Source organism: Kogia breviceps, chromosome 9, assembly GCF_026419965.1.
Source record: "Kogia breviceps isolate mKogBre1 chromosome 9, mKogBre1 haplotype 1, whole genome shotgun sequence".
Taxonomy (NCBI): Eukaryota; Metazoa; Chordata; class Mammalia; order Artiodactyla; family Physeteridae; genus Kogia; species Kogia breviceps.
The window spans coordinates 47,636,704-47,661,348 of record NC_081318.1 but is presented as its reverse complement, the minus strand read 5'-3'; the positions used below and the strand labels follow the sequence as shown (position 1 = coordinate 47,661,348).

The 24,645-nt window shown below is 42.1% G+C and overlaps 1 protein-coding gene across 8 annotated transcripts in view; it reads right to left on the bottom strand.

The window, feature by feature from the left end:
- Positions 1-24,645, bottom strand: part of TRIL (TLR4 interactor with leucine rich repeats) — a 122,360-nt gene that overhangs the window by 19,704 nt on the left and 78,011 nt on the right. For 2 of the 8 annotated variants that reach the window (XM_067042413.1, XM_067042417.1), the window contains 4 exons: positions 14,409-16,057; positions 14,142-14,192; positions 13,701-13,877; positions 12,755-12,971 (listed from right to left, as the gene is read on the bottom strand). The gene's annotated coding sequence lies outside the window, so the exon portion shown is untranslated. Of the gene's footprint in view, positions 1-8,828; positions 9,030-11,482; positions 12,972-13,021; positions 16,058-24,645 lie in introns of those variants that run through there. The other 6 variants (XM_059074768.2, XM_067042414.1, XM_067042416.1 and 3 more) reach the window with 5 other exon arrangements.

Genomic DNA, 24,645 nt, shown 5'->3' with positions numbered 1-24,645 from the left:
ACTTTGAGGATAGACGACTCTAATCTCTACCCTTCCTTTCATCCCTGTTTGTCCCTGGGGCTTCATAATGTCCTTTTATCTCACATTTGCTATTGTGGTTGATTATTCGTTGGTTACTGGATCACATTTTGATTTTGCATTCCATATTTTCTTATCCAAGAAAAATAGTTTTTTAGCAAGACAACCTGCCTTGTGGTTTGGGACCTAAGTATCTTCATTATGAGATCATAAAATTCTGGAGCACAATGAGCCCCCTTTTTAAAGTAACTGAAAGCAAGACATTTTGTGAGACCTGTTCCCATGGCAGTAACATCAACTTTAGCAGAACAAGCATGAAAATGTCAGCTGCAAAAGAGAAAAAAATACTGATTTAAAAAATATAGAGACAGTTAGAGTCTGGGTTTAGATTTGCCCACTTCAGAAGCTACTTCCTTTTAGCAACTGTAGATGATTTTTCAAACTGGCTGAAAGGATGGATAAATGATAACATCTGAAAAATAGTCTTTTAGCTGGTAAACCTAGCAAAACTATTATTATCATTGTTATTGCTGTTATTGAAAATGGTTATATTTACACCTGAGACTAACACAATATTGTAAATCAATTATACCCCAATAAAAATTTAAAAAAAGAAAATGGTTATATTTAAACCTGAAAATTAAGTCATAAAACTTTTAGTAACCACTAAGTTTCATCTTATATGTTGTCAGATACTGTGTCTCTGCTCACATCATATTTCCTTATACCAACTGGAGGCTGAACTGCAGCAATTATCAGTAATCTTCCATACATTTCTTGAAACCAGTATTACTACAACATAGATGCAATGGGCAATAAAAAGTTCTCCCAGAAGTCACTTGCACTTTCTCAGAAAGAGATCTGCCTACATGTTCCCTTAAATGGATAAAAAAAAGGAAGATCCTACATTCACAATACATTCTAATTCCTCAATACTCTTACAGCAAGAAAATTGTTCTGAGTAAACATGATTGCTTGTATTGCATTTACACAGGGTAAGTCCTTGATCTACTGATATTATATTCGAGTTACCTTAAATAGAGCACTCTCTGTTTAAATTAGCTCACTGACTTTGACCTTCATCAACTCATCCCTTAGTCAGAGGGGATTTGCTTAAAGAAAGAAAAGCCCTGTCAAGTATGCTTGAGTGAAGGTGAATTTCTTAGGATGTATGAGGTAGGTCACGGAGCCCAACTAGGTATGGTGGCAACTATGACAATGGCTCTGCAAAGTCACTAAATAGCTAATCTCTCTGGTTTGTCTTGGCCTCTGATGCCAGATGTTTTCTCATCCTGCTCCATGTCTGCTTCTCTTTCTTTCTTTCTCTCTCTGCAAACTGGTTTGTATACTCACTTAATTGCTTCTCTGTGGGCCCATCATTTCTGCTCCAAAATAACAGCCTCAGCCTCCAGCATATCTGTGGTCTTTTAGTTCTAACACCCAACACCAACTCAGTTTCTGTCTTTCTGTTCCAATTTCTCAGGAGAAAGAATCCGATTGACCATATGGGGTCAGGTTTTTATCCCTGGTACGATCAACTATGTCTAGGGAAGCAGGGTTACATGGAATTATAGCTCCTACTTCTGGGGGCAGAGCAGGATTTCCAAAAAGGGAGTGAGGAGAAAATGACTGCTAAGAGAAATAGTTGTTATTTCTAAAACCACTTCATAGAAACACTTAAAACATACCAAGAGAAAAAAGTGCAGTGAGGAGCCAGCATAAAGCTGGGCATACAGCAGATGTTAACAAACGTTTGTTGAATGAATGAATGGTTAATAAATTCTTATGTTACTGGAAGCTTGGAACTGAAACAAATTGAATATTCATTAAACATTAAAAACTAATTTTATAAAGCAAAGAAATTTTCTGGATATTACGGCTCAGCTTGTAAGGCCATAATATCCAAAATATAAACATTAACCATCAACAAGAGTGAGAAAGATTTTGCTTGTCATGTTTTATAACTTCCTACTCTCTTGCTTTAAACTGACTGATTACACTTACAGTTTCCAAGAAAGATCATTGCTATATTTTTCTCATATTCTCCATAAGTGATTCCAGTGTGTTTGTGTTTGTAAGGATGTTGGCATAATGTCTCCAGGATGAGGTTAGGAAACACTCTTGTCCCAAAACTCCCTCCAGGTACTATAGTAACTTTCTAAAGAAGGCTTTGTGACAAGGAAATAGGGTAGCTCTTAGCAACAAGCCTCCAAGAAAGCAATGAGAACTGCTACCAAGAAGGCTAGAATAAGTGAACATAACAGCCTAGAGTAAGAATGAATAGTTCATTTTCATTCTAAATTGTCTATTGATTTCCTACATGACCTTAAACCAACACAGCTGTCTTCTCCTTACATGTATCCTTTGTCAGTATAAATATACACAGAGTGAAGTGGGAATTATTTCTGTGGTGGCTACATAAGGAACTCTGCCCAATACTAATACCATACCCTTCTCTGGAAATTTCTCTTCCCCTTGCTCCGTCCACCTTGCTCTGGCAGGAGATGGATGGCCCAGCCCTCTGGCCATAGCTTCTCAGTCTAATACTCTGCCCCTGGTTCCCAATGAACAATGAGCCCCAGTAACTGGATATAGGGGCAGGGGACCTAGACAGTCAGCCCACCTCTCTCTGGTAGCTGATCTAAAAGATGTAAACTTGGGAGCTACCGGGAGCTAAGTTCCTGTCCAGTAAGGGAACTAGTCTGTAGCAAGAGAGAGAAATAAAGCCAAAACAGTAGAAGCAGAAGCAAGAGGCAGAAAGAGAACTCTGGGACTGCAACCATGTCCCTCCCCATCGCATGGTTTTACCATAAAATAGCGCAAGGTCCTTTGGATAAATCTCTCCTTTCACTTAAGCCAGGTGAGTTTCTTGGAGGCAAGAGAGGTCTAGTAAATGCTCTCTCCCCAGCGCTGCCATGGGAAACTACTTGAAGGGCTTCTCCAGCCGTTTAAGATTCTGCCGCACCAACACAGGAAAGGAAATGCAATGTTCCCAGCCATTGCAAGCAGACGCAGCTTATTCTCACTCCACGCTGGGGCACTGCCACACTTGAACATGTGTTTGAAGTGACTCCCTACACCTACAAGCCGCAGGTACCGAAGGATATCCACACCATCTATTTCACAGACGACACGTCAAGTTTAAGTTCTTCTTAAGGAATGTTTGCAAAACTAGCATTATACTTGCCGAGGATGGAATTGTTTTCAATATTTTGTTGACTGGATAAAGAACGCTAATGTCCTTCATTCTCTATGGGTCCTTATATGCACAGTAAAATAACCATGTAAGTAATACTTTTCACTACAAGTAACAGACAACTCAACCTCCAGTGGCTTAAACAGATAGGGATTTATTTTTCTGACATAATAGGAAGTCTGAAGATTGAGCTCTTGGCATTGATCTGGAAACTGAATGAGGTCAGCACCAGTAGCTCTGCAGGACTCCTGGCCTCTCTCTGATACCTCTCTCACTTCTTAGTCACAAGATGGCTGCTGAAGCTCTAGAGCACATCCCCAGCCCAGGGAGAAAGGATTGGGGGAGGATCAGTACCAGACACATTTGTTTTCGTTCTCTTTTACTTGGAAAACAAAACCTGTCCCCCAACTACTCCTATCCTTGGTCAACCCAGTTGTGTATCATTGACCAGAACTGGGTCATTTAGCCTCTCTTAGCTTTCAAAGAGGCTGCAACAGTGGGGAACCAGACCATCATGCTTGCTTGGACCCAAGCTTCCCAACTACTGCACTGTGTCAAATGAGGCCTATGGGTTACAGTTAAGCCACATAAAACTGTTCCCCTCATTTCTTGGTATAGCAGAAGCCTTCTGGCTGGTGGTCTTTGGCTATTAGCATGGTCTTCCAGAACTCCTTGCAGGGTGGGCTGAGAAGGGTGGTGTCCAACGACACGCTCTGTTGTACCTTCAGGTGGTGAGCACATGCAGCAATATCTGGTACTTGCTGACAACAGGTGAGCACGACTGCAAAGGTGCTGCCCACCCCCCCCAGGCATGTACTGGAGAAGCCAGCTGCAGAGTCTGCAATGGTGCCCAGGGGCAAGAGGCCTGTGGGCTGCTGGAGGAGTTTCTAAGGGACAAGGGGTTTCTAAGAGACACCTATATCGGGCATCTAAGGAGGAGTTTGCATAGCCCAAGGTGTGGTCATTAGGGGTTGGAGATCGATCAGGGAGGTCAAATAGGGGCTTCTGGTAGGCCCCACTCTGGTTGGCTACCCCCAATCTCAGCCTTTACCTCTGTCAGGAATTCTGTCCCTGGGCAATTGATGTACCATTTTAGTAACATCCAACCTACCAGCAGGCCGACTACACATTCTGAAGATTAGAACTTCATCATGATCTTTAGATACTTGATATGAAAAGTTTTACTGGATTTGAAATACATTCACATTATCATATAAAATTTTAATACCTGTCAAAGAAACATTAGACTTGAAAAAAAACCTTTTCAACTATTACAATTTTGAATGGTTGTAAACATGGCTCTGATTTTTTTTTTTTTTAAGTCACCACTTTTGTGTGAGCAAAAATTGTGATGACAATCAAGAACTCGAAGAGAAAAAGCTGGAAGAGAAATGACAGAATGTTTAATTAACCATTTCAAACCTAAAATCTGATTTTTAAATTTTAGGTTTGTGGAAACATGATTGAGTTTCTTATTTTAAAATATTAGGAAATACCTTATTTGGAAATATCATCCAAATTTAACAATTTGTCTCCTTCTAAATATTTCTATTTCATTTTCTTACCATAATTATATAATATGGAAAGAATATAACAGATTTGTTTTTCTCCAAGCCCCATATTGATGCTTACAAATTCCCTCTAGGTTAGCACAGCATATTGTGAAAATTTAATCATTTTCTATGTGTCGAGTCATGAAAAAAATGTTTGGAAGCACTGGGTGAGATCATCTACCATCCATCCCCAGAGGTGGGCAAGCCACCATCCCAAACACACTAAGGTCCTTTTCGCAAAGAAGACTGGGTGAAAGAATGGCAGCTGGGCAGCCTGACAGCATCTGCCACGATGGGTTATAAGTTTCCATTGTATTGAATTCAGAGCACTGAGTAGCTGTGTATGCTTATTTCCTTAGCTCTCATTTAAAGGTAAGCTAAGACTTGGCCCCTTGTACAAAGCAATTAAATGAAGTCAATCTGTGCATAGCTCTTTCCTCCAGGTATGTCTTGGAGGATGGTCCAATTACCTTAACAGCAACATTAAAAAATAACTCCATTTTGAATAGACTATTTTTCCAGCCATAAGCCAAGCTTTCTGACTGAACTGGGATGGCTACACTGTTTCTTATTCTTTTGCCATCTTCCAGCCTCTGGGAACAAAGAGTTTCAAGAGAACAATATCTTGTGCAAAGCCATTTTGTCTGCATCTCATGGGGGGGGAGGCTGAGTCTGCCTTGATCACCTTAAATCTTGTATCTACGGCTCTCCCCTACCCTCACTTTTCTACCTTTTTCTACTTTTCAAATGAATCTTATTCAGTACACAAAACCCATGAGTCAGTACAATAGATTTGAAGTCAGCGTTTCCAGGCCTGAATGCTGGCTCTGTCATTGGCTGTTTTACCTGGCAAATTAACCTCTCAAGGCCTCAGTTACTGCATCTGTAAAATCAGGACAACAATATATATCTCATGAGGTGTCCATGAGACATTGCATGAAGACCAGCTTAGCAATTTGGAAATGAAAAAGCCTTCAGACTAAGAAACGTGAACTCCCCCTGGGCTAGCTACAAAACAATCACTGAATATGCTGACTGTAGAAAAAGTTTATGAAAGTTGCAAATCCCATGGAAGTAGCCAGATCTATTTTGCCTAATATGGATACTGAAAACTGGAGAGTTGGGGGGATTCTGAAAAGATCAAGAGGAAGAATCCTGATTCTTGCAAGGCCACTGTTATTGTACCAGCAATGGGTCCTTGCTTGCTGGTTCGCTGCTCAGCAGAACACACTCTTTCAGTCTTCACCTAACGTAATTCCCCTTCCATCCAAGTTTTTCTCCTGGGTTATAACCAAACTGAGAACGTAGGCTGGTATCCCATCAGTACTTCAAACAAATAAGGTGCACAGTAAAAATGTACTAAACCGTCCTGATGTCTGGATACACATCAGGCATTGAAAAGGACTGAAACTGTGCAAATGAGAAAGCTGGCGTGTCGTGTGAGAAGAATTATCGGATATCATCCATTTTTTAGGCTGGGGGCTACTGGTGATTCAAAGACAGCCATGGGGTTCACCACCTGCTTTGTCCTGTTTCACCTTTGTGGTCCAGATTCAAGGGGAAGTTTCAGAACACTAGAGTTGACTTCAAAACCCAGAATAATAAGATTCACTTGAAACATGAAGTCCGACTAACAATTTAGCACAATAAAATGGTGCAGGTCTTAGAGGGAGGGAGTTGAAAAAATAGCAAAGGGGAGCATTTATTTGCTAAGCCATCTCAAGATACAAAGTAGGCAGTATCAGGATCACTTAAACAAAGGGAGAGAAAGATAACTCTTCTGGCTTAGTATGTGGCAGCAGTCATGCCAGCCAACTAAACATTTGATGGCAGGGCTGTAAGATAAGAGGATAAATCAGAAGAAAGTAATGTGATGCTTTAAGGCTTCACCTGAAATGAAGGGATGCACTGCATGCATGACTGCACTGATGCATCCCGTGATCAGGGACCAGCCGCATTGGAATCACCTGGGAACTGGTTAGAAATGCAGAATGTCAGCCCTCACCCCAGACCTAATGAACCAGAATCTTCATTTTGATAAGAACCTCAGGTCTTTGATGAGCAGTTAGAGTTTGAAAAGCATTCCTTTAGGTAGACCCATTCCATCTGGTGGCCTTGATTTGGAGACTTTGGTCATGAAAGAAAGTAACAGGAAAGGAACCAAAGGGTCTCAGAAGACCACATATAGTCACTGGTGCTGATACAGGTTTTGTTCACTGGTAAACACACAGCCTCCACTGCTTATTTCCAATTCAGCTTTCTTCTGTTCCTTTTCTGCTCTCCACTCCAACACTTGCCTCAGACTTTCCTTTCATACAATAACACCATTTAGTTCTAACTTAGGCCTCCAATCTACATCAAGGGGAAATATTATCAATATTGATTGCTGACTTTAAATTTTTTGTAAAGCAGAAACTCGTTCTGCTGATAAACAAAGCTCACAAGCAGTTCAACAGTTGATTAGCCCTGTTCTTGGGAATAGAATCCAACATTTAAGGTTATAGCACTCTACCACTTCCTTTTTTACTTTAAAAATATTTATTTATTTATTTATAATTGAAGGGACTTCCCTGGTGGCCCAGTGGTAAAGCATCTGCCTTACAATGCAGGGGACACAGGTTCGATCCCTGGTCAGGGAACTAAGATCCCACATGCTGTGGGGCAACTAAGCCTGCACGCCACAACCACTGAGCTGGCGTGCCTCAACTGGAGAGCCTGCACGCTGCAACTACCGAGCCCACACGCCCTGGAGAATGCACGCCACAACTAGAGAGAGAAAACCCACGCGCCACAACTAGAGAGAAGCCCACATGCCACAACAAAAGTTCCTGCATGCCTAAACAAAGATCCTGAGTGCGGCAACTAAGACCCAATGCAGACGAAATAAATAAATAAAATAAACAAATAAACAATAAACATAATTGAAATATGTTTGACTTATAACATTGTATAAATTTAAGGTATATACCATGTTGATTTGGGACAATTATATATGATAATATGATTGCCATTGTAGTGGTTGTTAGCTCTTCTGTCACATCACATTTCTTTTTTGTGGTGGGAATAATTAAGATCTAGTCTCTTAGCAAGTTTGATGATTATGCTACGGCATTGTTGTCTCTAATCACTACACTGTGCATTAGATCTGCAGGATTTTTTAATCTACTAGTTGTAAGTTTGTACCCTTAAACCACGTCTCTCCTTTTCTCCACCCCCCAGTCCATGGTAACCATCATTTTACTCTCTGTCTTTACGAGTCTGATTTATTTAGATTTCACCTGTAAGTGACATCATATGGAACTTGCCTTTCTCTGCTTGATTTATCTCACTGAGCATAATGCCCTCAAGGTCTATCCATGTTGCCACAAATACTCTACCACTTACTCTACACAAATGCACTTGTAAAAAATCTACTTTCTAGTAGAGATCATATAGTTTTCTGATTAATAGGAAATCGGGACAGATTTCATTATTTTGAATTAATCACTTATCATGACAGAAAAGCCTCCACTGAGTTCATTGCATTGTTCAGCGCTACTAAGAGATCTTAGAAAACACCAAATTCAGTTTTTCTCAAAGTGTGGTCCTGGCACCGGCCCAGAAACATCACCTTGGAACCTGTAAGAAACACAAAGTCTCAGACCCCACCTTAGACTTTTTTTTTTTTTTTTGCGGTACACGGGCCTCTCACTGTTGGGGCCTCTCTGGTTGCGGAGCACAGGCTCCGGACGCACAGGCTCAGCGGCCATGGCTCACGGGCCCAGCCGCTCCGCGGCATGTGGGATCTTCCCAGACTGGGGCACGAACCCATGTCCCTTGCATCGGCAGGGACTCTCAACCATTGCGCCACCAGTGAGGCCCCCACCTTAGACTTTTTAAACCAGAAACTCTGGGAGTGAGGTCCAGTAATCTGTGTCTTTAAAAGCCCTCCAGGTGATTCTGACGCCCACTCAAATTTTTAAATTACCAGTATAATTTAAGAACAGATAAATCCGTCAGAAAGACAGATCAGGCCAAAGTAACCAAGGAGCTTTCATAGAAAAAAACTAAAACATACTCACAGCAAGTATTTCCAACTAGGATCCTGACTCTCATCCTCAGAGCCTGCTTAGTCAAAGGCAAAACGTGAGGGATTCTATTGTTTAAAGAGTCAAGTAGAAACACCTGTTTCCTAGGGTGATTTTAATTGGTGGCAAACATTCAAATACTCATTTATATGAGGGTGTTTTTCAAAGAAGGCACTTTCATAATCAGCTAGCAGCCTAGAAAAGATTGAAAGGGATCCTGGCAATTTCTGGTGGTGTTGCTTCTCTGCTTTTAAGGTTTATAAAAAGTCTGCTCCTGGGTCACATCATTTTACTCTTGTTAACTTACACTTTCAGATTACAAAACACTTAATAATGGGAGTGGTTCTTCTGTAACCTATAGTGCACTCAGGCCTTTTGGCTAATGGATAAATTCCCACCCCCCCCTTTCGAGTGTTCACTTATCATAAGAAGCATTTCAACTCCATTTTGGTATGCAAACAGCCAGATCCTGCAATTAGTCCATGCTCAGTTCTCCCAAACCAGGGGCAGCTTAGTTAGACACAGGTCAGGACTACAGGATTTTTATGTTCAGGAGTTGATTACACTATAGCTATGGGAGAGGCACTTAAGTAAAGTGCACTATGCTTTAGTAGCTGTCTTTATGGTACAGGGAAAACCAACATCTTAATACCTGCCGTCTTTTTATCAAGTTAATCAAATTTTAATATCAGAATGTGTATTAAAATTAGGTCACTTATCACAGGCTAAGACCCTTCTTCCTCCCTCCTTGTCTGTTCTGCAGGCCACACAGTGCCATGTTATGCAAACTGCCCTTTAAACCTGATAAAATATTTAAGACATGGGTCCTGATAGTGTTATGTAAGCAAATACCAAGAAAAGTCCAACCATTAGTGAACCTGATCAGGTCAGTCTCCAAGGACTGGGAAAACAACCCAGCGATGGCTGCAGAGCTGACCTGCACAGAGAGATTCCAAGGTGTAGACGCCTACAAGCTCAGAGACCAAACACCCCAGACCCTTCTTGAAAAGCGAGTCTCTACTTTAATTGTCTCTTGTTACTTTAGTTAGGTTCAAGCAGTGCCGAACCTTGGTAACTTTACTTAAGAAAGATTAAATATTTGTGCCTATAGCATTGAAATCATAGGAAAAAACAAAGAACGGGTGATCTTGAATGATGGGCAAAGATTTTATATATATATATATATTTTTTTTTTTTTCTCAGCAAAAGAACTACAAGTCACACCAAATGGAATTTGAGGATTGGAGGATCAGATAATTTTATGAGACCTTTTTCCCACTGGTGAACTTTCTCCTTGATTCAGCACCCTGGATTCACAGATCGCTTTTAGAAGGACAACTCCCAAGTCTATAACATAGAAACCTAATTACTGTCATGATTTCTTGACCCCAATTCCCAGTGCCATTGGAGCTCCATAGCTGTCTCAGTCCATTGTATCCCAGTCCCCACTCAGTGCCTGCAGGCGCTCAATAACAATTTGCCTTGTGCATTAATAAATGGATACATGGATATGCAAAGTGGTTCCTTTTTCTCCTTCCCCATCCCAAGCCAGCCTGGTGCCATAGAACCCCTGCACCTATTTTGTACACCTTCACCATCATCTGTAACCCTCAGTTCTAATTCTTTGGCAAACCCTGGCTACTTTGCCTTCATAATAAAACTCGAATCTACCTCCTCTTCACCATGCCTACCTCCTTCCTGTAGACTGCATTGTTTCTGAGTTGGGTCACTGCAATCCCCTGCTAACAGGCCTCCCTGCTTCCATTCATGTCCTTGCATTGCCTCACCTGCCAACCCACTTCCTTTTGAAAGCACAGATTGCCTCTCCCTCCCTCCTCCTTCTCTCCTGCTCCCCCCCTCCCTCCTGCATGCAGATACATGTGCGTGTGCGCACACACACACACACACACACACACAGACTCACACACACACTCCTGCCCCAACTCATACATCTTCAATGGCTCTTCACTGTGAAACAAGCCAAGTCCAGATTTAGTAACTTGGTGCATCAATAGGATTCCACAGTATCACTTCAGACTACCCTCTCCTTCTATCTTCCCACATCCTCTATATCCTCCTCCCCACCCCACACTCTGCCCCCACCACCCCAGTGATGGCTTTCCCCACACAAGGCCTGAACCTACTCCTGGATGACTGTTCCTCAGGAATCCTTCCACTGATCCCTCCACCCCGAGTGAGTCTGCCCAGCTCATTCATCCTCTGAGGCCCTGCTGCTACCCATTCTTCCACAGAGCTTTTCCAAGATATTGCCAACTAAAATGCATCTACCCCTCTACCCTCCTCTCACAGTGCTTTAATCTTATTTTTATCATAGCACACTGTGCTTCATATCAATATTTATATGTGTTGTCTCTCCCACTAGACGATGGTATCTACTGGATCAGTGTTGTATTTTACTCATTTCTATAATCCCATATGGCTTGGCACTCAGTTTACTTAGCACTGAGAAAGAGCTCAGAAGAGCTTGATTATATGCCATGACTTCTAGAATAGTGTCAGAGGTACACACATTCTCTGTCTCCTGCTCCCTCTCTCTCTCTCTCTCTTTCACACACACACACACACACACACACACACACACACACACACACACACTAATTAGCCCCAATCCAAAATAAAAATTTTACCTAAGGACTCTGATATCCACATACAAGAATATTTTGTCCAGTGATGTCCAGCCTAAGGCCTTCATTTTTTTCATGTGACCTCCTCAGGCAGTTCGTGAAATCATCAGTCATATGAAGAACATGTAACTTGCAAGCCCCCTTAAAAGCACATGTAGATGGAAACACACAGCACAGCTCCCGGCCATTTCTCTGGTGATGGGCATTAACTCTGCGTTGGGAGAGCCACTCCAGGAGTCCAGCAGAGCTCTCTACTCCCACTCCACACTGATGTGCTCCTTCAGACCATCAAGTTGGGCTCCCTGGTTTGCACTCTACTCTAATAGTGCTTTCATCCCTTTGATTCAGCAAGTCACTTTCTCCCAAATCGGCCATTTTCTCATTCTGACCCAATAGCTGCCTTAGTCTAACAATCTTTGCCAGATAAGCACGTGAATTATTGTTGAAGTTGGGAGGAACTTCCTAAGTCTCCACTTGGGTTAGACCCTCTCGTGATCCCACAGACGTGGCTGCAGGGTACTGCTTAGAACAGACTGACAACTTGCCCTTGTGATCTGGGCATCCCAATCTGTTTACCAACTAGCAAGCACAAACACTTGTCTACATTTCCCTCAATTTAGCAAATACACTCTTCATTCTAGACACTGGGCAAACCTCAAAGGTGATAAACTGCAGAAATGGATTAAAACATCCCCCAAATTACATTAAAATCCTCTGAGTAAACATGACATTCAATCTAAAGGAAAGAAATAGACACTGGAGACCTGAGTATGGAATTTAAAAATTACTAAATATAAGACCAAAAATATTTGTTTTCATATTCTTCCTACTCCTATTTTTGAGGTGGAGAAAATTATTTTTCTTCCAGATCATTTCCTCTGTAGAGCTTGTGCTTGGCACCCAGAGCAGTTCTAATCCTTTGATTAGTATGAGCTGTTGAAGAGAACGTATCTAATTAAATCCTATATTCTAGAAATAAATAGGCTAGTTAGCTGCTATTTGCAGCTCTTCAACTTCTCTCATCAGTGGTGTTAGCAGTTGAGGAAGGTGTGGACTTGGCTAATCCCAGATTCCAAGGAGGAAGAAGTCTTCCTGGCCTTGTCCTCGGGTTTTTCTTTTACTGGTTCTTTAGTGAACCTACAAGGCCAAGTTCCTGGAATCAAGGTGACATTTATTCATTTATTAAGTCAATCAACATAATTCAACTGAGCTAAAATTAAAAAAAAATAAACACTCAGTTAAAAATCATAGAAATAAATAAAATACAGCTCTTGCCTCAATTCACAGACCAATGAGGATGGACAGGTATCAGGAGAACAGGCTGACAGGTGAGATAACAGAGGTGAGCCCAGCGCTGGAGCCCTGGAAGAGGCATGACAGTCTGCCTGGTGTGCTTCACAGAGGAGGGGATGCTTGAGAAGGGGTGACCTGCATGGAGATTCCCAATGGGCACAGATTCCAAAGCAGTAGGAGTTACGACAGAAATTCAACCCTGTATATCAGAATGGAAGATGAAGACTTTATAGGTTACGTCTTAACAACAACAAAACTTTCTCAAGCATAGCCTTTAGACTTTTATTTTTCACTGTGACAGATCATAGTTTCTAAAAGTGACAACAGTATCTCCCATCCCACATACCCCTCTGCAACATGACCTTGGCCATCTCCCGTTGAAAGGAGGAATCTGTATCCACACTCCTTGAATGTGAATAAGCCCTGGGACTGCTTTCAGCAGTAGAATTGCATTGAAGTAACACTGAGGTTGTCCCTGGCATAGGCCTTCACTGGCTTGGCTTCTTTCACTTCTTACCTCTTGAAAGCCAGCCCCCATGTAAGAAGTGTGCCTCCCCAGGAGCCCACTGTGCTGTGAAAAGGCCAAGGCACATCCACATAGAGAGGCTCTGAAGGATGAGATGCCATAGGAAGAGAAGAGAGAGATTGAGAGAGAGAGAGAGAGAGAGAGAGAGAGAGAGAGAGAGAGAGAGAGAGGAAGAGGAGGAGGAGAGAGGCCCAGGGTTCCAGACACATGAATGAAGACGCCATCTTGGAAAAGATCCTCCAGCCCCAGCAGTCCCAGCTGACTTCATGAAGATCAGAGATGAACTGCCCAACCAATGTTTTCTGGAATGCCCGACCCACAAAACTGTGAGCAAAATAAAATGGTTGGTTTAAGCCACTAGGTTTGGGGATAGTTTTTTCGTATGTGTAGTGAAGCACTTACTGAAATACAGAGCTTCTAAGGCAGGCACGTGATGCTTAGGGAAACAGAATCCTAACATGACGTAGGTTGTCATCTTGTTATCCCATAAATATCGAGATGAAAGAGAAACCCAAGTCCCTTTGTGTTCTCTGCTGTTTCGTGTGTACTTCCATTCCACTTCTGGGACTGATCTTCTCCCTTTATGTAGGTCAAAGGCAAACAATACAGCAATTCAGAATATTCCTAATGTGTAAAAGATCTTCTGTGGAAGTTACCTGGGTGTGTCTTCCCCATGCCCAACCTCCAAGTAAAGGAGTTGTTTAAGTGTTAGCCTGTCAAATAACGGAGAAAACACTTTCCAACCACTTTTCATCTTTGCTATAAATTCTAAAGGTACACTCGCACACAGATTAATAAAGACTTGGGTATTCATCACTCATGTGACCCCAGAGGCATGATTACCTGCTTTGAAGGCTTTTAAAATCTCCCAGAGAATACTGTAATACTTCTGCACTGTAGGGAAAGAGTCACTCAAGTTGTTATGCATGGTTAATATGAAAGAGGGAGAAAAATCAGCTAAGGGCATTCGGTTTTACATTAAGCGGGAACTAGTTTAGTCTTAGAAATCGCAGAGTAGGTTAGAATCACTTGCTATGTGACTATTAAGTCCACATCTCCCACCAAACACTGAGGTGCCCCATAGAGCTTTCCAAAATGAAATGAACTCACCCAATGCATTAGGAAGGCGGGAAAATAGACTGAATAGCTCAGCTTTCTGTCTTCTTTTCCTGCCCTCATCCAGCCCCAGCCCCAGCTTTGAGTCCTGGATTCATAGACTCTGATTTCACTCCACGTGGAAATTAGCAAATGGCAACACTGACCAAAAAACTTGTCATCAGGCAGGACCTTTGTGAAATGGTTCTCTAATTAGCCGTTTCAAATTTTTGTTATTTCTTTTGCGATTCATGTTAAAAATATGTTCCACGGGGCTTCCCTGGTGGCGCAGTGGCTGAGAGTCCGCCTGCCGATGCAGGGGACGCGGGTTGGTGCCTCGATCCGGGAAGATCCCACATACCGCGGAGCGGCTGGGCCCGTGAGCCATGGCCGCTGAGCCTGCGCGTCCGGAGCCCGTGCTCTGCAACTGGAGAGGCCACAACAGCGAGAGGCCCGCGTACCGCAAAAAAAAAAAAAAAAAAGTCCCACGGATGCCAGCCCGCTAGGATGCGAGGAGCCCTTGTCACTCAGCAGTAATTCAGTGAAATAATAAATAACCACGTCGTCAGCTCTGCTGCCCACAGCAGCTCTTCCCCACACGCCCCCAGGCCAGGGGCCCGGGCTCCCCACACCGGTCTCCATGCTCTCCGCGGGGCACGCGTTGTCGCCATAAACCAGGAGGGGCTCCTGTCCTCCCAGGAGCCTGCTCTTGGCAAAGAGAGAAGGATTGTGGGTATGTCTCCTGTGTCGGAGGTCACCCAAGGACTCGTGTAAAAAGCTGTCTTCTCTGACACCCTGTTATCACAAGCAGCATATCTCTTGAGTGAAATTTCAGGAATGGAGGTTCCTAAGGAAAAGGTGCCATTTCATCCACTAAAGCCAGATCAGACAACGGCTTACATCTGCAGAACAGCTTAGACCAGGACCTCGTGTTCTGTCAGCTTCTAGGTGGGATCCCTTTGCAGGCTCTTGCCAAGATTTCAGCCAGGTCCTCACCACACCCTGGCCCATATCCATCCTCCCTGAGCATCTCAGGAAAGAAACAGTAACTTCCCCTCAGAGGCTCACCCTTCCTGATCTGTGTTAGAAAAACAGTAGGGAACTATGAAAATATGACAGAGAAAGATGTTATTCAGACAACCCTGGACTACAGTCATCATGCTCATGATGGCAAAGCCAAATGTGGCCTGACGTACCAGGCAGTATGTCAGTGGGGATGACAGAGAGAGAAAGCAGCAAGGCAGAGAGAACTCAGCCTCCGTCCCCACCCCACAGAAGGCTGGACTCTCATTTAGGGCCAAGGGTTTTAATCTAGCCTATAGCTGGATGTCAAAGAAATAAGAAAATTCCATAGAAGCATTAGAATTTATGTTCACTCAGGGACACTCAGAAACACTTCTGTTCTTTTTAGAACTTTCTATACACAATGAACAGAGTTCTGATGAGAGATTCTCACTTCCCTTATTTTTTGTACCCTTATTGGCACACCATCCCCAGGGAGTGGGTCTTGGACGCCTTTTACTTCATAGATTTCCAGATAATGTCAGTCTTCTGATCTAGCAGCCATAGGTGAATGACGATGGAGACCACCACTGAAAAATCACATCTCCTGTGACAGGAAATGAGCAGAAAGGGTAGAGCAGTTCTGTTATTCCTCCAAGGCCCTGTAGGATGAGATAAAGAATAAAGGCAGTTAGTGAAATGTTCCAGCCATTCATTTTTCTTTTTGCTCTCTTGATTTTTTAAGCAATCATTGTGTGATTTGGACACCCTCAAAACATTAATTCTTTTGAAAAGTCCCTTATATCCATCATGTATCATTTCTAAGTAAAGAATAGGTTTTTCTTCACTTCTCTTAACCTTTGTCAGTGCTGCCTGCATAAAAGGTAAGAAATAGATTTTTTCGTATAGTAATCTGAGGTTTCGCTGAAATCTCAAATTGTCAGTATTTTGTGATCATTTGGTGTATGTTTGCTTAGTGCTATGTTTTCTGTACAGGCAGATTGTCTTAATCTAAGACTCATGAGGAATGCAAGCAGAACCCATGTGTTCCATGATTTCTTTTCTCGACACTCCAAACATTAAAGAAATTGAATTTACTTTAGAACTATACACCTTCGGAAGAAGATCCTTGGAACAATCTAGGAAAACAGAACAATGATGTGGCCACAAATGGCCTCTTGATTGTTTGCATGGAGTTTTTTAAACTGGTCCTTTCTGGGGAGACATGAGGCACAAAGTCACTTTTTTCAAAATTGCATTTCATACCAAAAAAAAAAAAAAAAAGCCCTGAAAGCAACATAAATGGCTAACTTTGGAAAGTCAGTTGAATTAATTTTGATATATTTATATGGTGTAATGCTCAAAAGCTTTTTAAAATGGCGATGACTTCTGTATTTATCCATAGCAAAAGATGCTCATGATACATTAAGTGAAAAAGTAGATTAGACTGTATAGTATAATGCATATATTGGTTTTTTTAAAAGGTGCATGTAGATCCACAGAAAAATATCTGGACAAACATATGTCAAAATAGTGTATGTGGAGCTTCCCTGGTGGCGCAGTGGTTGAGAGTCCGCCTGCCAATGCAGGGGACACCGGTTCGTGCCCCGGTCCAGGAAGATCCCACATGCCGCGGAGCGGCTGGGCCCGTGAGCCATGGCCGCTGAGCCTGCGCGTCCGGAGACTGTGCTCCGCAACGGGAGAGGCCACAACAGTGAGAGGTCCGTGTGCCGCAAAAAAATAAAAAATAAAAAATAAATAGTGTATGTGTCAAAATGGAACAGTGCTTATGCCTGAGTTTTGGGTGGAATTATGAGGGATATTTATTTTCTTCTTTACACTTTTATTTATGGTGTGACTTTATTTTAATTCATAATATCTATTACTTTGAACTAAAAATAATGAGATTTTCCATTATAATATTTTTCCTTAAAATGTGGATTCTTAGCACATTTCGAAACTGTGTTATCTCATTCTGTCATTCAACACTGAAGATTCTGGGACAGCTAGGAAGGTGTCTGCCCTCAAAGACACTTTTACAGGGGAAGACAGTGCAAAAAAATCTAGAGGTGATGAAGAGATATTCAAGATATAAGGCTGGCAATAAAGAATGAATAGACCATATATCCAGGATGTTTTAAAATTCTCAACCTGAACAGTTTTGCGAAATGTTATAGAAACATTTTATTAATTCAAATCCCACAAATTCAGAACTTGTAAAATGTCTTTAGGAGCTGAATGGAAGCTATCTTTGGAAAGTTATTTATTAAGAAAGACCTATTAAACAACAAGTAATTCTTTAACTTTCGTAAAAGAGCCACTTGGATTGTGTCTTCTAGGGGACAAACCACATCCTTCTTAATTCTTGTGTAAGCGCACTCTGTGCAGTGCAAGACATCATAGGTGCTCGACAAAAGGGTTGTTATTATTATTACTACATTTCATATTACTTTACTATAATGCACTTACAGTTCATTCCTTACATGCAAATAAGGCTATTTCTTACAAATGAAAGTTATCAATAGTCATTCTGTCGAATTCACTTGGAGGTAACACTGTGAAAAAGGTTCCTTTTATACAGAAAAGAATTGATAATACAACTGCATTCTAGCCAGGCTTTGAACTAAATTTCTTCTGCTGATTAACCTACAAGATTAACAGGTCATATAACTTCAGATTTAATTAACAAAATTTAAACTGGTAGTAGAACATCAAACAAATAGTAATCAATACATTTCATCTGAAAATTGAGATTCTTTTACATATTTTGCTTCCCTTGACTGCTTACTATTTGATTAGATTACACAAACATTGTTTTTTCATCCTAATGAAATCAAATAATTCTAATAAGAAATGTCATTTTCCTGCGAAGTTTTCTTATGGTGTAACATTCTTTTCATGCACAGCATTGCAATTGGTATTGTTTGCTGCTCATTGAATAACATTAATTATATAGAGGTATCAAATTTGCAAATAAAGAACATTGGGATGCAACAAAGAATAAGATGTTATTCACAATTTCATTGTCAGCCAACAGTGATGATATTCAAAGAGAAAGAAAAGTTGTGTATGTGTGTATCATGCACACAGTATAAGCCATAGAACAGAAACATTACATCTAAACAATAATGAAACAGAATAGTCTTCTATAACTGTGACCAATTTTGAAAAAGAAAGGAGGGATTCACTTCGTTAAATAATATCCTTCTTTAAATTCACTGTGAATAAGATAGTAGAAAAGAACATGTAATATTCTTATCCCAAAGCAGAGGCTTTCTGCCTCCCCAGTTCTTTTTCTTCCTTTCCCCCCTGTTGCTCTGTCTTCTTTGCCCCCCTTCCCATCACACACGTACACACACACACACAGCATTAAGTAGCTAGGAATTTACCAAAACATAGCAATACTAAAAAAAAAAAAAAAAAAAAAAAAAAAAAAATGAAGATATTTATGCACTCAACTCTAAGAATAGTCTGAACTTATGTACCAGGAAAGTCTAGATTCAGACCTCTGGCCATGGCATGTGGGGTTTTTGCAGGCTTCATTGTGTGAAGTCAGAGGTCTGTCATCTATGAAACACTAACTTCTTACTTAGAAAATAGCCAGTGGTATAACTATTCCCATCTTGATTCCACATTTAGATAAACAACTGAAGAGAAATGCAGTCCTTCTTGAATTGGAGAATCATAAATGGGACAGGGGCACCAAAAATGCCCCTTCAAACCTGAGTCTTATTTCTAATTTTGTTGTTAACAAATGAAGTCCAAATTGCTATTTAAATATCAAAGGAAGATTAATCCAAAAATTCTGATAATTGAACCTATTTTACATTTTAATTTTGTTTAAAAGTATGAATATTTTCTTTCTTTTGTTTCTTTTATTTATTTAAAAAATTTTAGCATCATCAAGTCAAGGAATTCCAGCATAAACTCTCATCTTCCCCAAACCTTTCATTAGGGTAAAACACCCTTTCTTTGTATTTGAGTTCAGTTGTTTTTTTTTGGGGGGGGCGGGGATGGAGGGAGAAAGGGCGAGATTCTGACATAAGAGAAAGGCAGCGCTTCCCAGATGCTTTCTGCCACGCTTTAGGGCAGCTTACTTTAAAATGTACGTGGGAGAGGTTTCTAGACTCTGCCTTTCCACACCTAATAACTCACCCTTCAAGACTTCATGTCCATACTTATCAGGGTTGGGAACGATTTTTTAAATTATCATTTAAAAGTCTTCCTTGCAGTTACTTCCTCTGAAACAGACCACCTCTTTCATTAGGAATATTTATGGGAAATAATATATTTGTACAGTTGAAAGCATCACCTGTTTTGCTAAGTCAATTCGGGTCTGAATGCAAATAGACTGTTAGAGGGTTTACTCAACAACATTTGCTAATGGAAAGTACTAATCAAAACTTTTCTACAGCAGTAAAGTTTTATATTTTTTAACCACTGGATTCCAATTAAATGTATTCAATAGAGCAAGCTTTGATTAAAAACATTTTTTTCAGAGATTATGTATACAGCACTGTGGGAAACAAGGCAGGCCAGGTATGCAGGCACTTGTACATTCTTAATAGAACTCTTTACCTGAAGGTAAAACCCAATAAAGTGTACCCTATAATGTGCTGTGGACTCTTATGTTGATTTACCTGAGTTACCTTGTCAGCAGAAATCAACTTTACCAGGTACACACTATGCTTATATATTTAGTGCATATAAAAGTGCGTATAAAAGATCCTTTTTTCTTTTTATAAAGAAGTACTGAATTTCATTAGGGCACATTTTTTTTTCCTTTAAAAAGTTCTTTGTTAACCATGGGATATGCTGATTGCAAATAAAGGAAGTTATGGCACTGTGCTGATGTTTTTAAAGGGACGGAAAATCCTTAATGTGAGCCTACAATTTCAACGGAAAAAAAGCGCATAAATACAAGGTTTGGCCTTACTCGAATATACATTAGCAACATCTCTCAAAGAATCTCCTTGATTTCACTGATATATAAATATTTTCCTAAATGACTCAAAAAGATGTTATTTTATTTAATTGAAGTCTGTGAGGAGAGGTCTGGGAATAGATGGCTGAAAATCATTTGGGTTTTGGGGGGGGTGGAATCCCAATTTTTTTTTCTCATCTGAGGATATTTAAACACAACATCTTTGCACATTTCCTGTAAAAATTTCACAGACCTTTCATATGTAGGATTCTTACCCCTATATTTAAGTTTCAGGATTAGTTGCAGTCTTAAAAAAATATTTAATTCTCTTTGCTCTGTGACATGGCTTAATGAATCTAGGTTGAGTTTCTTTAGGAAACATAAGAAGCTTCTTGACAACTGAGAAGTCTCCCAGACACTCATTCCTGTCAGAGTTTTCCAAAACCACACATAAGCTGAGGCCACGAGGTTCCTACATCAGACAAGAAAAGAAGACCGCGGCTTCCCTCCCTGACCTCGGTTATGATTGAGTGAGAAATGTGTTTATTGCTCAGGCTCGCTGAGTGTTTAAATGTCCCTATTGTGCGAATTATGAGTGCTTTGAGTGCAAATTATGAGCAAAGCAGCCACTCTTTATAATTTCCAACTGTCTGATCTACTCTATTTGTTCTTGCTCACCAATCCACCCTTGAGAATTGCAAAATCCCAGGCCCGTTATTATTTTTAATAATGCCGTTGCATTAAAACCTTGGTTGAAGTCCTCTAGTGATTTCTCATTCCCTGAAAATCTATATTGCTTTTAAAAGCATTTCATTAAGACTGCGTTTTTAAGGAGGAAAGAGAAAGTAGAGATGGGTGACATTAGTCAGCTGCGGCAGACATCCTTTTTAATCCTAAGATGAAAGAAACCGCCCCCCCAAAACTACAGAAAAGAACTGCCTCTTTGCCTTGGGCCCCTTACTTTTAAGGGGGTAGCACTGCTGGTGAGAGGGGCAGTTACGTAGGAGAGAGATGCAGAACGGGCTGCAACTCTGCAGCAGCCGGGCTGCGCGCGCTGCGCGTGGCCACCTGGCCTGCACCCAGGTGTCCTTGCGCACCCATGGGAGGGGAGCGGAAGCCATGTGCCTTCCTCTCGGGACAGGGGGCCTTCCGACGCCCCGAGCACTGAGACATTCTGCCCTCGGGTTTCAGGAGTAGGAGGTAGGGGCCGACAGTTCGACAAATGAGGCAGGAGATACCTCCGGTCTCTCCTCAGTTGTCCTGGGGCCGCCGCCTCCCTCCCCAGCAAGCGCCCCTTCCCATCCCTTACAAAGGAAAGCGAATCTATTAGCTCTTCGCTCCCAGGAGTCCCGTCTGCCCCTCCCTGAAACATGCACATAAAGGGTGGCAGCCTTGATAGGGGTCCTGGGGAAGGAGAGGTATGAGTGTCAAGGGCTCCGGGTCACCGCCCCAGATTCGCCGGCGTCGCAGCACCGGCTTCTTGACCCCTCTTGGAGCCCCGCAGAGGTTTCCTCTGCTCGCGCGCCCTCTGGCTGCGCTATGGAGAGATTCACCCGGCGCGGGGAGCCGTGGGGGGAAAACACAGAGCAGCCGCGTGCCTTTGGCCAGGAAGAAAGCAAGGTGGGCGTGGATCTGGTGGCCCGCCACCTACCTAATACACTGGACTGGGCTCTTCCCCAGTGTGTCAAGGTGATGGAAGCTGAGGTCATGGCTTCCCTGAGGTATATGTTAGTCACCAATGCACCCCAAACAGACTTTCCTAAGACCCCACATTTAGAAAGGAGAGCAAGGAGGTCCCACCATTTCTGGTACCCACCTCCCCACCCCCCGCCCGCCCCCAAGCTCCATCTACACACACACACACACACACACACACACACACACACACACACACCAACCACCTATTTTCTTTACTCATCCACAGCATCTCCAACACATACTTAAACCCATGCGATGGCTTTTTTGATGTCAGCTTGGCTAAGCTAAAGTACCCAGTTATTCCATCAGACACTAATCTAGATGTACTGTGAAGGGGGTTTGCATATGTCATTCAAGTCTCTAATCGGCTGGCTTTAAGTAAGGGACAATCTGGGTGGGCCTGACTTAATCAGTTGGAAGCCCTTAAAAGCAGCGCCAAGACTCCCCAGAGAGAGAGAGAGAGAGAGAGAGAGAGAGAGAGAGAGAGAGCGCTGGAGAAGAATGCCGCCTGTGGACAAGAGCTTCAGCCATGCCTACACAGCCCCACTCTGCTTGTGATATTCTCTTCCTGATTGCCTGCCCTACAAATTTTGGACTTGCTCCGCCAGCTCCCACAATAGTATAAGCCGGTTCCTTGTAATAAATCTCAATATATAAATGTATTGATTCTGTGTCTGGTTGAACCTAGATGATACAATTCATATGGCCCAAATCAGAAGAAAATACTAAGGAAATTCACAGTGCCAGAAGATTCCACCCCAGTTCCTCCCAACTGTCAGCCAATAGTTTCTGAATGTCTATTGGTGGCAGGAACAAGGCACTGTACTCTGCAGATGCAACCAAGAGCTGACAGGGTTTCGTCCCTTGGGAAGCTCTCTCATACACACACACACCCAGCTCCATATGGCAACTTTGGTCTTTTCAAACCTGGACCATAAGCTAGCTTTAATTAATGGTTTGTTGTGGGTACCAGTGGCATGCTTGGAGCTATACAAAAGTCTAGTAGGAGGAGGATGCCAATGAGGAGAGCCAGAGAGCAGTCTTTGCCTTAAGGGCTCTCCATCTATCAGCAGGAAAGGTGAAATGCTCATTTATCCCATTGCCAAACATCCTGAGTCATCAGCCCCCACGGTGTTTTCTTTGCCCTTACTGTTTCTATATATGGCAAAGGGGTGACACTTACTGATAATGGATCAGAGCTGTAGAATGTTGGCAAAAGCAAACTCAGCTCAGGCTGGCAAAAGGGCGGCTCCTCTCTAGATTCATCAGCAGAACCCCTGGTCCTAAGCCAAACTGAGAAGCCCAATAAAATACCTCATTCCTTCTCCAGCATCTCCTACTCCTGCCTCAAGGCTCAGGGCCTGCCCCATGATGGCAGGAACCCAGTGCATTTCAATCCAACAGATGTTTAATGAGTACCTTCCATGCTACAAGTTTACCTTCTACAAACTCATGTCCTGAAATAGCTTTTGTAATCACCATTGGCCTGCAAATGAATTGCTATATTGAGTGATAATTTCATGGGTATCCTATTGACTTCTCCATGTTGTTGTTGTTGTTTAACCTTTTATTTTCTCCTTGATATTGACATTTTCACTTGGGTTGGGTCAGAACTCTTTCCTGATGTTACCTTCTGTTAGTCTGTTTTGCTTCCTCTCAGCCCCATCTGGAAGGATTTTCTTCTCACCCCAGTCCTCATGATTATAAAGCAGGTGTGTTCAAGGGCTCTGTATTGGTCACTCTGTTGTCTGAATCTACTCCCTTGCCTCAAGAGATGAACTGTACACTGAAGGCCCCATATCTATACTCTGGACGGACCTCTCTCCTGAGCCATGTATTCTCTTGCTGTGGACACTTGGGTGCAGCACGAGCACCAGTTCCCCCAAAAGAACTCAGCATCTTCGCTCCTTCTTTTCTAATCTGCTGCTCATTCTAAAAGCCTTAGCTGAGTTAATGGTGTTGAGAACTGTGTCTACCCAAAAGCCCACTCCAGGAACTCATGAGGCATTCCTGCTTTCCTCTTCCTTACCTTGTGCATTCAATTGGTAGCTGAGTTTTATCAATCGGTTGCAGAATGTCTCTGGTCTCAGATCCTCCTTCCCAGACCCACTGGAAGTGCCTTAGTCTAAGCCTTACGAAGTTCACATCAGGAGCAAATGGTCTTCTAGAGATATCCCTGCTTGCATGTCTCTGCTCTCTCCCCCATTCACCTTTCTAAAATGCAAATCCTCTTGTGACACCTTCCCATGTCAGAAGTGTCAGTGGTTTCCTGAACGCCTTCCATGGCCTTCTGCCTTCCCTCCCGGTGCGCCCACTCTGAGCTAGCTGATGGGTGGCCCTCCTCTTTGTTCCCACTGCATCCCAATGTCACCCCTATCATAGCACTTAGCACAATGTAGCATTTTCTTCTTTAAATATTTCAAACAGAGAAAAGTGCAAAAAAAAAATAACATAACAACGACCAACATACTCACCACCCAAACCGAACAAAACTTTGATGTACTGATTGCAGTACTTCTTTTTAAAAGAAATTAGCCATGATAAAAGTAGTTGAGATCCCTTTGTGACTCGTCTATCATTGAAGCCACTGCTGTTCAAGTTTGGGGTTGATTTGTTGCTTAGCTCTTA